Below are 12,500 nucleotides of genomic sequence, written 5' to 3'. Positions count from 1 at the left end.
CAAACACCAAAAAAACCACAGTGCCACAGCAGCTGACCAGCTTCAGGATGCCATAAATTCATGTGCCGCTTTGTTTGTAGACGGAAGAATAGAACCCGAACCCATATGAAGGTGTAGGGACCGCGGGACTTATCAGTCGCCTGTTCCCGCGCCGCCCAAATATGGTTTTTTTTCTCGCTGTGCCAGCGTGCTATGGCAGCGGCCATAGATCTTCTCCACCGGTGCGCGTATATTCTGTCTGTTCAAACATGCTTTATGTAACGCAGAAAACAATGCATCTCGCCGGCAATTGAGAACGGTGGGTTTGCAATTTGCAGTCCAATTAGCAGCGTCCGGAGCTGCCCATGTGATGCTTCTGCAATTGCCTCCGGGAGTGTGAGAATCAAAGAAAGCCACGTTTTCCTCTGCCGTCAAAATGTGTTTGATAAGCAGACGCAATGAAATGAATCAACATTGACTAACCAGAGAGAAAGTGAGACAGAGAAAACAAGGAAGCAAACGTTCCGATAAGAGTCTTCCAGCGTTAAGGGCGCCCCAATGCTTCCGGTATTATCGGGAACCATGCCTGTGGTCGCTTGAAATCAATCCAATTATGATTGCGATTGCAGTTAGCGTCTGAAGGCATGTTTGAGGTGGATTGTACTCAACATATTAATGATTTCCTAATGGCAATCCTATCATGGCAAGCGGCCTCATTCGGTGACGAACGAGCGAAGGCTATATCCCGGTATGATTGAAAAGGTTATCGCTGTTACTCTGACCGAGCGCATGCACGCATGGACGTATGGAGGTCGCCCAAGGGTGCGCATAATCGACGATGTTGGAACTAGCGTCCTATCGCAGAAGAATGTAAGAATCGAGTAGAACACACACACAGCCGTTTGCGGTTACATATAACTTGATGCGTTTCTATTGGCCATGTATGCTGGACTTCGGAGCCATTGGTGGTGATTCCGGAGCGCAGCTCGAAAATCAAGCATAATATGCTCGATGCTGTTCGCGGTGCAACAACTATGTGATCGTGGGGAGATGTGATCAACATTCGGTTTAGGCAAAACCTGTACGCGCGGTGCTGGTTGCTACAGATGGGCTTCGTTAAACATGATCGTTAAGCAGCATGACAATATGGCGACCGTCGCAACCACCCTTTCGACATCGACAGGATGGAGCAGGGAAGATGGTCGCTGTTCTGTTGTTGCGTTCGCGTGTTCATGTGCTCTTATGCTTCCCCTGGCTTCTGCCGCTTATGATGCCGTTCGTGTTCGGTTTCCTTCTCTGTCCATTCCTGTTTCTTGCCTTTCTCGCTTCACCAAATGTATCTCTCGTGGGCTCGTTGGCCCTGTCGGGTTTTATCGATCGTTCCTTCATTTCCAATGCATATACATGTATCGGCATCTTCGTCTTCGACAACAACCGCCGCCGCCGAACCGGAATCTTGCCCAGAGTCTGAGTGTCTATGTCTGTGTATCCCAATCGATGTGTGCGTGTGGCGCTGTGTTGTATTGCTGGGATGCAGCGATAAATCATTTAGTAGCCCTCTGTGCTCGGTCCGCTTGGCTCCTTCTACCAAACATTCCTTTTATGGCGTTCCGTCCGCCTTCCATTGCCCTTTTGCACCCAGAAGAGCACACGATGAGAAAGAGAAGAACAAGCACCGTTTTGCTGCAGGGGGGATCCTGCAGAGATAAACGGGTACCGAGCTGGTGGAATGCAGCTCGTGATCACAGCATCCGTACCAGCTCAGCTAAAGCACTGGCAGCAGCATAGCACACGCGTGCATATGGTACCAATGGATTCTGCGATCTCTCTCTCTCTATCTCTCTCTCTCTCTCTCTGACTCTTTGTGTTGGCCCTTCGGGATCATCCATGTTCTTCGGAAGCATCGGGAGCAGCAATCCGTTTCGGTAATCCGATACGAGACCATTCTGTGGGCTACCGCGTAAGCCGCACCAAGAGGACGAATAGTTGCTGCATAGCTAAACAGCTCTGGCATAAACGAGACGCCACGACGAGGATAAGAGTCTATTCTCAAAATCAAGAGATGAGTGGGCGCGTGCTTCCTAATCATAATTCATTCCCCAGGACAAAAAAAGGCCGTCTTTGACTCTTTGAGCTGCTGCAGCTGGTTCTGTCAGCTGGTTTGACCTCTCGTTGTCTCGAGACATTTATTTTTAATACGACTGGCCCCCACCTCTCCAGTCGCTTGCTGAAGACAAACGCTACGATGTGTTCTGTGAAACAAGTAACCGGCGGTTGGGGGTGACAGGGTCTGTAATCTGACGTAGCCAGTCGAACCAACCAAACCAGCCAGCACACAACGACGATCTTGTCCAGGGCTGATGCAACAGAACAAAGCTAAACAAATATTGCCACATGTTTGCGTTGGTTGCTTTGACTGCTTCGAAGATCGACGTTGGCGACGCCCGAGTGCACGTCTCGAGCCATGTTCCGACGCTTGGATGGCAAAGATTTAGCTGCACGCCTTGTCCACTGTTTTGCATTTTTCGTTGGAAACAAACAACTTGCTTTCTTGTTGGATTTTCTTATTCTCCTTCTGTCTCCCACTCTGCTGCTTTCTGTTCCGGTCAGAGAACATAAAACATAAACCACAACCCGGGGCGTGTTTCTTGATGATCGTGCATCGGTGCATCGGAACACAGTCGTCAGTGTTTTAAGGGTTAATGCGGTATGGTGCATTCCATTTTCCAACCAGCCAGAGCCGAAGTTGTCAACGGCCACAGGCCACAGGGCATCACATTCCGATTCCGATTCTACGAAATACGTGTTTGTGAACTGCTGCTGGTAGCTTGTGTAGTGGGAATGTGTTTTCGATGACGTTTGCATGTGGCTCGTCCGTTCGCACTAGTAGGTTGGCAAGGTGGTGCTGATTGCGCACAACCCATTTCGCTGCTTGTCGCTAATCATTAGTCTGTCATAACCCGGGGCGTCGACACCGGTGTGCGGGCCGGGTGGTGTGCAATTTCGCTCGTGGAAATGCACTTAGAAAGCGCCACGACGCGTGCGACAGAGGCCGGGGCCAGTAGTAGCACCCTGAGATAATAATTACAATCCCAACGCGTTGCTTGTTTGGAGCCTAGTGTAAATTGTCAACTTTAACTGCCTCCCTTGCCATCATACTGAAAGGATGACAAATGAAAGAGATGCCCAACACGATCCTCCCGGTTAGTACGTGCTCTTGCTACCGCACGAGCACAAGATCTCGCCCGCTGGTCGTTATGGTGATGTTGAGGATGATGATGGTACACAAGTCGTAGTCGTCGTCGTCGTCGTCGTCGGCGACGCTTCTCGATATATCTCGGCTCGTCTACACGAGGTTAGGCCAAAGTGTGTCAAATGCAAAGCAGCTGGCAGACAGCGCTAGATGGATGCAATACACTTGGAGAAGCCCTGCATGGGGGAGATGATGGTGATTGGTAGAAATTCCTCATTTATCATCGACATGCGACATTGTACCAGCAGAAAACTGCATTCATCAGGGCTGGTGAATGTCATGCGTGTCGCTCTTTTGCACATATATCAATCCAATTCATCCAGCCATCATTAGCCGATGGTTGGCGACATTCGTCGTAAATGCTATGAACCAACAAGAACCAACGTCTGCTGGTTCGAGTCTCCGCTCGTTCGTATCGAGACTCAATATCGGCCTAAATTAGAGCCGAGCGACGCGTCACGGCGCTGCAGGGCTTAAACGTGACAATAAACTGTACCCGTCCTTTGGCCTTTGGAAATTATGTTCCCCCAGGTGTGCCAGGTATATGGGACTTTTTCGCAATTTTTGTTACAGATTTCATCATTCAACCCGGTGAGCATATAGACCGGTCCGCAGGGCTTGGAAACTGTCGGTGTTCACTTGGTCTGTGTTTGTGTGCGTGCGTGCATCCGGCCATATGACAAAGGATTTGATTGACCGAAAACACAGGGAACCCCTGGGGCACAGGCAGCCGAGACGCCATTTTATCATAGCAGGCAACGCGCGGTGCGCATCGATTTCATCATCCGCACCACCACTACCTACTACCGCGCATCATCTAATGCAGCTCCGGTTCCCTAGGCCGACGGGGTCATCGCTTTCCCCTTCGTTTGAGTCCTTTGAGAGGGTTCTGTATACGGTGTGACTGGGGCGAGAGTCGTCCTGCGTGGTCGTCCTTGTCCCCGGTGGTGTGCGATGGGCGACAAGAAGTGGTATAGTTGTCCGTGCGGCGTCGTCAGTGTGTCAATGTGTTAGTGGTTGAGCACATATCGAGTGGGTTTGCCGTTGTTCGGTCGGTCGGTCGTTCGTTCGTTCGTTCGTTCGTTGTAGCAGGCCCACCAGGTAGCTAAGGCAATATCATCGTTGCCGCTGCCTTTCTCGAGCATCGGAGCACGTTTCGTTCATAAAATAGTAGGCTGTGTGTTTGTTGGCTCAAAAAAATGTTTTCCATCGCCAAAGAGAGGGAAAGAGAGGGATGGAGGAAACCAAAAACCTGTCCTCATCGTTGTTGGTTCTCGTTCGGCACGGTTCGCTGCGTTTACCGCCGCTCGAGCTCAGGCTCCTCGACGGACACATTCTCAAGCACCACACCAAACAGAGTCTTCGTGAGCGATCGAGGGTGTTCTCGTAGGAGGTGATTCACATCGTCACACCACTACCCCCTGCCGGGGGAAACAACCATTCATCGAAGAGAATGCACTGGGCATTCTTTCTCTTTACTCCTACGATGGTGCGCTTTCATTAAAACTTTGGTCAACAGCTGTAGCATCCTGGGCACCTGGGCAACCTGAACGAAAGAAGACACACCGCTTAAATCGCACAAACACAAATGAACTGAACGAGTATGCTGTGCGTCTGCTGGGGTTTGGGTTACAATAGGCTTCCAAGCTACTGGGATCCATCACTGCACTGTGTTCTGACTTACAGAATCGTTTGAATTTTGTTTTCTACTCCAATACAAAAACCATGACAATTTTGGTACACTAAATTCGTGACAACGACCCCGACAACACAATCACATAAAAAAGGAACGAGGTGGAAATAGCATAATGGATGAAGAAGATTTGAAACGCCCGGCCAGGTACGGATAACTCTGCTCGCATCATGTTTAACACCAGACACATTTTTTCCAATTGTCACGACTTATTCTCTTACGGATTTTTTTTTCTAGGCACACCGCTTGATGTCAGCTGATTATGAAGAACTTTTTGGTTCAAATTTACTTAGCAATGAACGAACCATCACCACGTGCACTTGAAACGCAAACACTCGAGTGCGGGACGGTTGGGACACTTGAAGTGGAAACACGAAACTTGTCACGAATGATGATGTACCAGCGCGCTACTGGATGATCTTAATTTAGGAAACGATGCTGCCGCTGCTTCTGTCACTGTTGTTGCCGCTGCTGCTTCGGCTGCTGCTATGTATTTTGCAGTCTAGGAGACAGATGTGGCGCATCTGGCATTGAGCCGTGGCGTGGTGCGCTCGGCGTAGCATAGCCGAACATAATTCCTTCATTAGCAGACCGGGCAAGAGAGCGTTAGGAACCGAAAAGAGACAGCGAGAAGGGCACACAAGCGGAGAGGGTAGGACAGCCAAACAACAGCCAGAGAGTGTATAGCCGATGGTCACGACGATGGTTGAGACAGAATTATGGAGGTTGCCATGTACCTACTTAGATGAATCGAAGACGTCAAACGTGGAACTGATGAAACGTTTTAACAAATTAACCGCGCGATGAACGACCACGTCGATGATGTACGGTTTTCTGATGCTGCTGTGGCTACCACCAGCAGCAGCGAGAGGAACGATCTACCGACGGTTGAGATTAACGGATTAGCAGCGTCCGCACACCAGTACGCACCGCCGAACGAACACACAGAAACACGCACACACGCACGCACGCGTGCACGTTCCCGTTTGAAAACAAACTTTTAACACAATCCCCGGACCGGGTGAAGACGAGGGTGTGTACTCTCGATCACGACGAGATGATCGACGGCGACGGAGTGACACGCACCAGCAATAATGTCATTCCACTCCTCCGGAACGACGAACGCAACTACGGTGACAAGCCCCCTCGAGCTCGAGAGTTAAAATGGAAATGCGCGACGCGTCGACGATTCACACACAGAGAAGGGCAACTCCGACGCCCGGAACTCCGACGTTCATTTCGCCCCGATTGAGCGGTTCATTTTGACCCTTCTCTGCTGGAGGGAAACGAACGAACGAACGTACGCACGCCGAACGGCTCGTTTTCCAGCGCGTCGTCTCACCAACTCGTCACAAATACTAGCGAACGTGCCCGCACACACATCCTGTGATGCCACGAGCGTTGTCCATGGCGACGAGATGAGAGCGTTCAACGGAGTTATCTTGTCGCTTAAGAGAACCCCCCTGGCTGTCCTCCGCGCAAGCTTCCCTACTGGCCTCACCACGGCGGCTGGACGCGAGTATCTGTATGCGTGCAGCCTGTCGAGCTGGAATTCCTTAGCTTTCTTTGCTCGTCCCGCCATCATCTCACCCGCGTAGCGTTTCCCACGTTCGTTTTCGTGGTTGAAATCGACGGTCTGCAAGGGTGAGGATCGCAGGCCCGATCGCGACCGGTTTTGTATGCGTGATCGGATCGGTCCGCGACATGGAGATCGCATTGAATGTCTGGTCGTTCTCTCACTCTCTCGATCTTGAACGCTCTCATTCTCTCTCTCTCTGTCTGTCTGTCTCCGACGACGTCGCCACCAAAAAGCTTCCGATCGTGCGTCCGATCGTACTGTTGGTTGGAACAAAGCATATAAAAAGAAGGAAGAATGGAGAAGAAAAGCATCAAAAATCATGACACATAATGCGTGCGTGCGCGTAGATGCGTGTGCTTAGCTGGGGGCTGGCGGTGAGAAAAGGGTTGGGAAGTCCCCACGAAAGTGGGCCGTATCAATAGTAGCCAACCTATACATCAGCCCGGCTCGAGACGCGATCCATGGTGCGATCGTGTCTCCGGCAACCCCGCGATCGTGGTTTGCTCGCCCTACGCTGAGGTGTACGGTGACCGAAAGGCGTGATGATGGGGCCGAGAACGGTCGGGGAGGAGAGTACGATCCATGGCGGCGCTATCGCCATGCGTTCCTTCGTTGCCACCGTGCGCGATCGCTCAGGTTTATCCGCAACACCGGTAGCATGAATCGAATTTCGTTGAGCATGTTTCTTCTCCATGCTCCAGCAGTTTGTGTTTCGTTCTTTTTCTTCTTCGCTTGTGGTTTTGTTTTTGGTTAGTTTGGTCTATCCGTGCTAGACCTAGAACCTTTTTCGGATTTTTTTGTCTTTAATTTCGTTCCATTCACTAACAAACGACACCACCGCGATCACGTGTCTGTGTGGTGCGTAAGCGGACGGTTGGCGCAGGAAGCGGTGCGAGCCGCATCGAAGGAAGTTTGAAATTTAGTTCTCATCTCTTTTGATTAGCCGATTAGGAAAAGGGGAAGACACCCAGGGTCACCGGACGAACGCTGGTATGGACCGTGCAGATGACGATCGCGACGGCGTTTGGGATGCAAAGTATTTGAAATATTTCATCATCATTGCGTCTCGATCGTCACCGAGGTTGTTGGTTTCCAAAATATGTGTGTTTTAGACTGAGCAGCGTGTCATTTGAGAGTGGGTGACCAGTTGGTGGAGAAAGTTATGTCTTCTCGGTTTTATGGGGGGTTGTGCTCGGCACAACAGATTCCGTTCGCTAGGGATAGGATTGTAGGAAACGTGTTTGTCATGTTGGTCACTCTTTGTGTTGCTTCTTTCTGTCTGATTCATAGCTCTTGGTTCAAAGATCGCACACCGAGCTCTTTCATAAGCTAATGAGTTGTGGTTCAAGGTGTTGGCGAGTGATCGCTCGTTGGTAGATATTACTGTTGAGACTGAGACAATCTGCCAACAAAAGCAAACTCTACTGCTTGCCTAGTGGTTTGGGAATGTTGGTTTTATTTGCGGCATTCATTCAAATTTGGCCCTCTCGTGCTATTCCTGATTCAGGTTCTCACCAAATTGCGCTAGCATTAGTCACCGTATTCGCAGTAAAGAATGTTCCTTCCATCCTGTTCCAAAGGTTGCATCCGGAGGTACCCGAAGCTACAAGTCACGAGACAATCGAGACACGTCATCAATCGCGGCATTAGTGATGTCTCGTGCGCGGCTGTGCGGTTCTATTTATCCCAACTGTCCCACCGCTTCACCGCACACCAAAAAACCGCATCGAAACAGTCATACTTTAGATGCTGCTGTATGTTATTACAATCAGCATGATTAGAGGCCTTCTCAACAGATAGAGGAGACAGAAAGCAGTGCCAGTGAGGGGATCAAACTTAAAACGTACATTAAGCTATTTGCCGGGACCGTTCTCTTCATGGTGACGTGCAACGAGACGAAGGTGGCAATTATCTCTCACCTCCACTCGTCCGCACTGTCTAGCGATGGTTCTCTTCTTATTATTGTTACGCTGGACACAGCTCCTCCCTCTCTCCCCTTTTCTGTCCCAGTTCAACCCTTTGCATTCCCTGTTTCGTTTTGATTTCGCCTGAAAATGACCGCGGAATGGACGATTTAATTTTGATGACGTTGCCATTTATGCTCCTGCGCGATACAGGTAGAGGAGGGCACGTTGGTGAAATCATTGGTGCTGCGCTTGCAAAAACCGTGTTGGTGATCGCGGAACGCGGTGCTCCGAGGACTGGTGCGCCACGATCGCATGGCCGTTGAGGTGAATTGCCATTTTGCGTTGCGCCTGTTTTGCGTAGGGTTTGCAAAATGTACAAAAAAAAAAACCCCTTGCCAATACGCTCGAGATTGAGGTTAGCAATGTTCGTGAACGCAAAACATGCGACGCGGGACGCCCGTTGAGTGGAGGGCGATCGCCGATAGCCTTCGATGACCGCTTTGACACGATCGCGTTGACCCTTGGATCGTTGAATTGCCCTTTGACGAGTGAACAGCTGTGAGAGGATTTAGTGTTTAAACGGGGTTTGGAAATGTGTGATCATACTTTCAGAACAGATGTTTCCATTTTGAATATCATAAATGAACACTTTGCAACGGAGGCGCCGATTGGCCTTCTGGCTTTCTTGTTTGGCGGTGTCAGGGATCGTTGTGTGATCGTGCAAAAACTTTCGAGTGTCCTCGATATTTGCCACAATCTGGCGGTGGCGGCGACAGCCAGACTGGGATTCATTTGCATGAAGTTTCTGCGAAATGTTTACTCGGTCCACAGCTGACCCCCACCTCTATCCCTTTCCTTTGCCTGTCTTAGCCGCGCATAGCGGCATCGGCAAGGGGACATAAATGTGTTGTTGTTTTTATTTATTTTTATTCCCTCTCCTCTATCCCCCTTTCCTTTTACTCCACGACAGTTCCCCTTGGACGACGAAGACTTTCGCATGCTCGCTCCACTCTCTATCTCTAACATACGGGGCATGATCGATGATCCTCCTCGAGCACTCTTCGAGTGACATTGGGTGTTGAATTTAATTACCCACTTTTCAAGTCACATACACACACAGACACGTACGGCGAGTAGTGTATAGTGGGGGATTTTTTTCGAAGAAACCGCAAACAGCTCAAGGTATGTGTCTTGTGTCAACCGTTGTACTTGGAGTTGGTTGGAGAACCGCTACTACTACCCCAGATGCCGCAGGGAAGTTTGTTGAAGAAAAAAAGCCCACAGCATCACAGAGTGGACCACAAGATCACGAGTTGCCATGTGGTGTGTTTGTGGAAATGAAGTAACACATTAAAAGGAACCCTCCCCAACCCCCTCCCCCCCAACCTCCAGCGAGCGTGATATTGGATAAGTGCATGCAAAGTGGATTGCTGGATGGTGGTCGCCGGCAGACACACGGTGCCGTGGAGAGGGAGAGAGAGAGAGAGAGAGAGAGAGAGGTGGATTGCTGGTGTTTGTATGTGTGCCAAGTGTGTTTCGCTGGCGCATAAATTCATCTCGGTCGCGACATGTGCGAGAGACAAGAGTTGTCTATAAAATTATCCAATTAACCAAGCCGGATCCCTGTATCGTTCTCGGTCGCTAAGGCCGGTGAATGTGGCTTGATCGATCAACTTTTGTTTGTACTGTTGCTGTAGATCTTGGTCCTATTACAAAACAATCCAATTTAACCTATATTCACGAATGACTGAATACAAAATGGAGTTAGGATTTAAGGTGTATAATATGCGATGTGCAACTCCTCGGCCGCTATATCATCGTGCATGATGTAGTGTCCGCTGTATCAAGAATTTTGCATTAAAACCTCCGTATTGGTGGAGGCCTACGGCTACAGGAGTCATTTGCATTCGGTTTGCCGTGGACCTGACTTTGAATGTCGTCGTTGTGCTGCTACTGCTATTGCTGCTGCTGCTGCCGCTGCTGCTGCTGCTATGCCAACTTCATCTGGATGGTTCGCGGTACGGATAGGACCACCGGCAGCAGACGGGACGAGTGGAATTCGCAATTCGTTATCCAGGCAAAAGTCAAACAGCTCGCGGATGTGCCCGCGATGGGCCAGAGCCAAAGCAGAGGAACCATTTGAGGCGGACGAGTTGGAAAGAGAGATACGGAGATACAATTGCCGATGCTGCTGCTGCTGCTAGCTCGTGTGTGTGTGCGTGTGTAAGAGGCCCCCCGCCTCGGGGGAAGTTTAAACGATCCTCGTCCCTCGGCCGTTGATTCCTTTTTGCAGTGTTGACCAAAGGGCTGGTGTGTGCGCTCGCGTTCGCCAGGAGAGGCCAAGCGTGTACGAGAGTTGAAAGCGATTGAGCGAGAAAATGGTGGCTTTATTGCTGCAGCCCCAGAGAGTCACTAACTCCTCCTTCCATCATCCCGTCCACTTCCTCCGCACCGTCCAGCCACCGAGGAGCCAGTTTCAGCGAACAAGTTTCACCTCCAGCATGACCCCATCCCCTCACGATCATCGCCGTGGTGCGCGTGTTGTGCGAATATATATATGCGGCCGTCGCGAACTTCTTTACATCGCAGCGTTCCGATGGTACCGAGCGCGAGATCCAGACCACAACCACACCGGCCGTGTGCTGGCTGGCTGGCTGCTGGCAAAATGCGCCGTGCATCATCCTCCAGCGAGCAAGCGAGCGAACGAGCGAGCGAACGGAATGGCATCAGAGGTGAGCCCGCGTGATGGTGGTTTGGTCCTGCTCTCTGACGTACAGATCGACCTCGTTTAACTCCCGCTGCCTCCCCTGCTGCCGGTATGGGAGGTTACTGCTACCAAGAGCATCACGGCGATCGGACGAGGCAGAAGCGAAGAAGGAATGGAATTTTTGGTGCGAATTTTGCTGCCATTTTAAAACCAAATCAGAAGCATCAGAGAAAGAGAGAAGGAGGGAGCGAGATTGAAAGAGAAGAGGGGCAAACAGCGGTTCGATCGCGATGCTTCCGCAGGATTCAGCGCAGGAAGCTTGGCCACCGCTTTCCGATCGGCGGGGCGAGAGATTAAAAAAACATTCCAGCCGGTTGGATCGGTTCGGTTTAACACTAGACACGGCCTTTGGTGGTCGAGAAAGATGCTGTTACGTGGCTGTTGCTGCTGCATAGCAACGCGCCGAAACGCCGCAAGATGGTAGCAGCCACGGGAGCGCAGCATCGGCAGCATCATAAGCTGAAACCACATCCACATCATCAGAGTGCGTTGCAAGGGCACCGTGGCCATATAAAGTAAACCTTCAGCTTCACCTCGGCTCGGCTCTGGTGGTCGACCAAGCTGGTAACAAAAAAAAGGGCTAAATACGGTAGTTACCGTAGTTTCGCTTCTGCCTCTGCGCTGCGCTCGCGAAAGAAGGAGAAACCTGTGACGGTGACTGAATAATGAAGCCGATCGAGATCCTTTCTCGATCTCTCTCGACAGCAGAGGCTCGTTTTATGTCACGTTGCAGTGGCGGCTCTGGTCCAGGCTGTTGGATCTTGGAAAGTCAAGCCAAGTGGCGAGCCAGACTGGGCAAGTTTTTGCCAAGCAATTTCGCGTACCAGCTCTCCCCTGCACCTCCCCGGCCCCCCCGAGGGGGTTTCGTTTCGGACGAAGTTGAAGTAAAGTGTTTCACCTTTTGACGGCAGGGCTGGCTGGCTGTCCGGTTTGGGGAAGGGCATCGCTACATCAACCTTCAAGCCACAGGCGATCGTTTGTCAATGACACGCTGCCGCCGGTGCGCGGACGCGGACGAAGGAGCACTCGATTATGTGCAACATTTTAAGGAGATCCCCCACTGTCGGTTAAAGGCACAAGAAAGTCAAACTCGTCAATTCAGCTCCTGGTTTCACTGGTAGCGAATGACAATCGACGAACCCGGCTGCCCTTCACTTCACATCGATCAATAATCGTCAACGCGATCGGGAACATAGTCGCCACCCCTTCCCACCATCTGTGGCACGACAGACTGCCTTCGATGTTTCCTCTCATATTTCATTCATCGGTTACAAATGATTATGATTATTATCACGCAAAGATGCAAATGAATTGAGCGTGTT

At 50.7% G+C, this 12,500-nt stretch overlaps 2 protein-coding genes across 8 annotated transcripts in view; one reads left to right on the top strand and one right to left on the bottom strand.

Annotated features, from left to right (window-relative positions):
• Positions 1–6,140, bottom strand: part of LOC125950293 (innexin inx3) — an 11,895-nt gene extending 5,755 nt beyond the window's left edge. Inside the window, exon 1 of one of the 3 annotated variants that reach the window (XM_049678156.1) lies at positions 5,663–6,140. The gene's annotated coding sequence lies outside the window, so the exon portion shown is untranslated. The remainder of the gene's footprint in view (positions 1–5,662) is intronic. The other 2 variants (XM_049678154.1, XM_049678157.1) reach the window with 2 other exon arrangements.
• LOC125950262 (dedicator of cytokinesis protein 3) overlaps positions 1–12,500 on the top strand; it is a 60,430-nt gene that overhangs the window by 15,240 nt on the left and 32,690 nt on the right. The gene's annotated exons all lie outside the window — the stretch shown is intronic.

The sequence above is a fragment of the Anopheles darlingi genome, chromosome 2, assembly GCF_943734745.1.
Source record: "Anopheles darlingi chromosome 2, idAnoDarlMG_H_01, whole genome shotgun sequence".
In the NCBI taxonomy this organism is placed as follows: domain Eukaryota; kingdom Metazoa; phylum Arthropoda; class Insecta; order Diptera; family Culicidae; genus Anopheles; species Anopheles darlingi.
The sequence above is the reverse complement of the archived record's forward strand: the minus strand, read 5'-3'. Positions and strand labels throughout refer to the sequence as shown.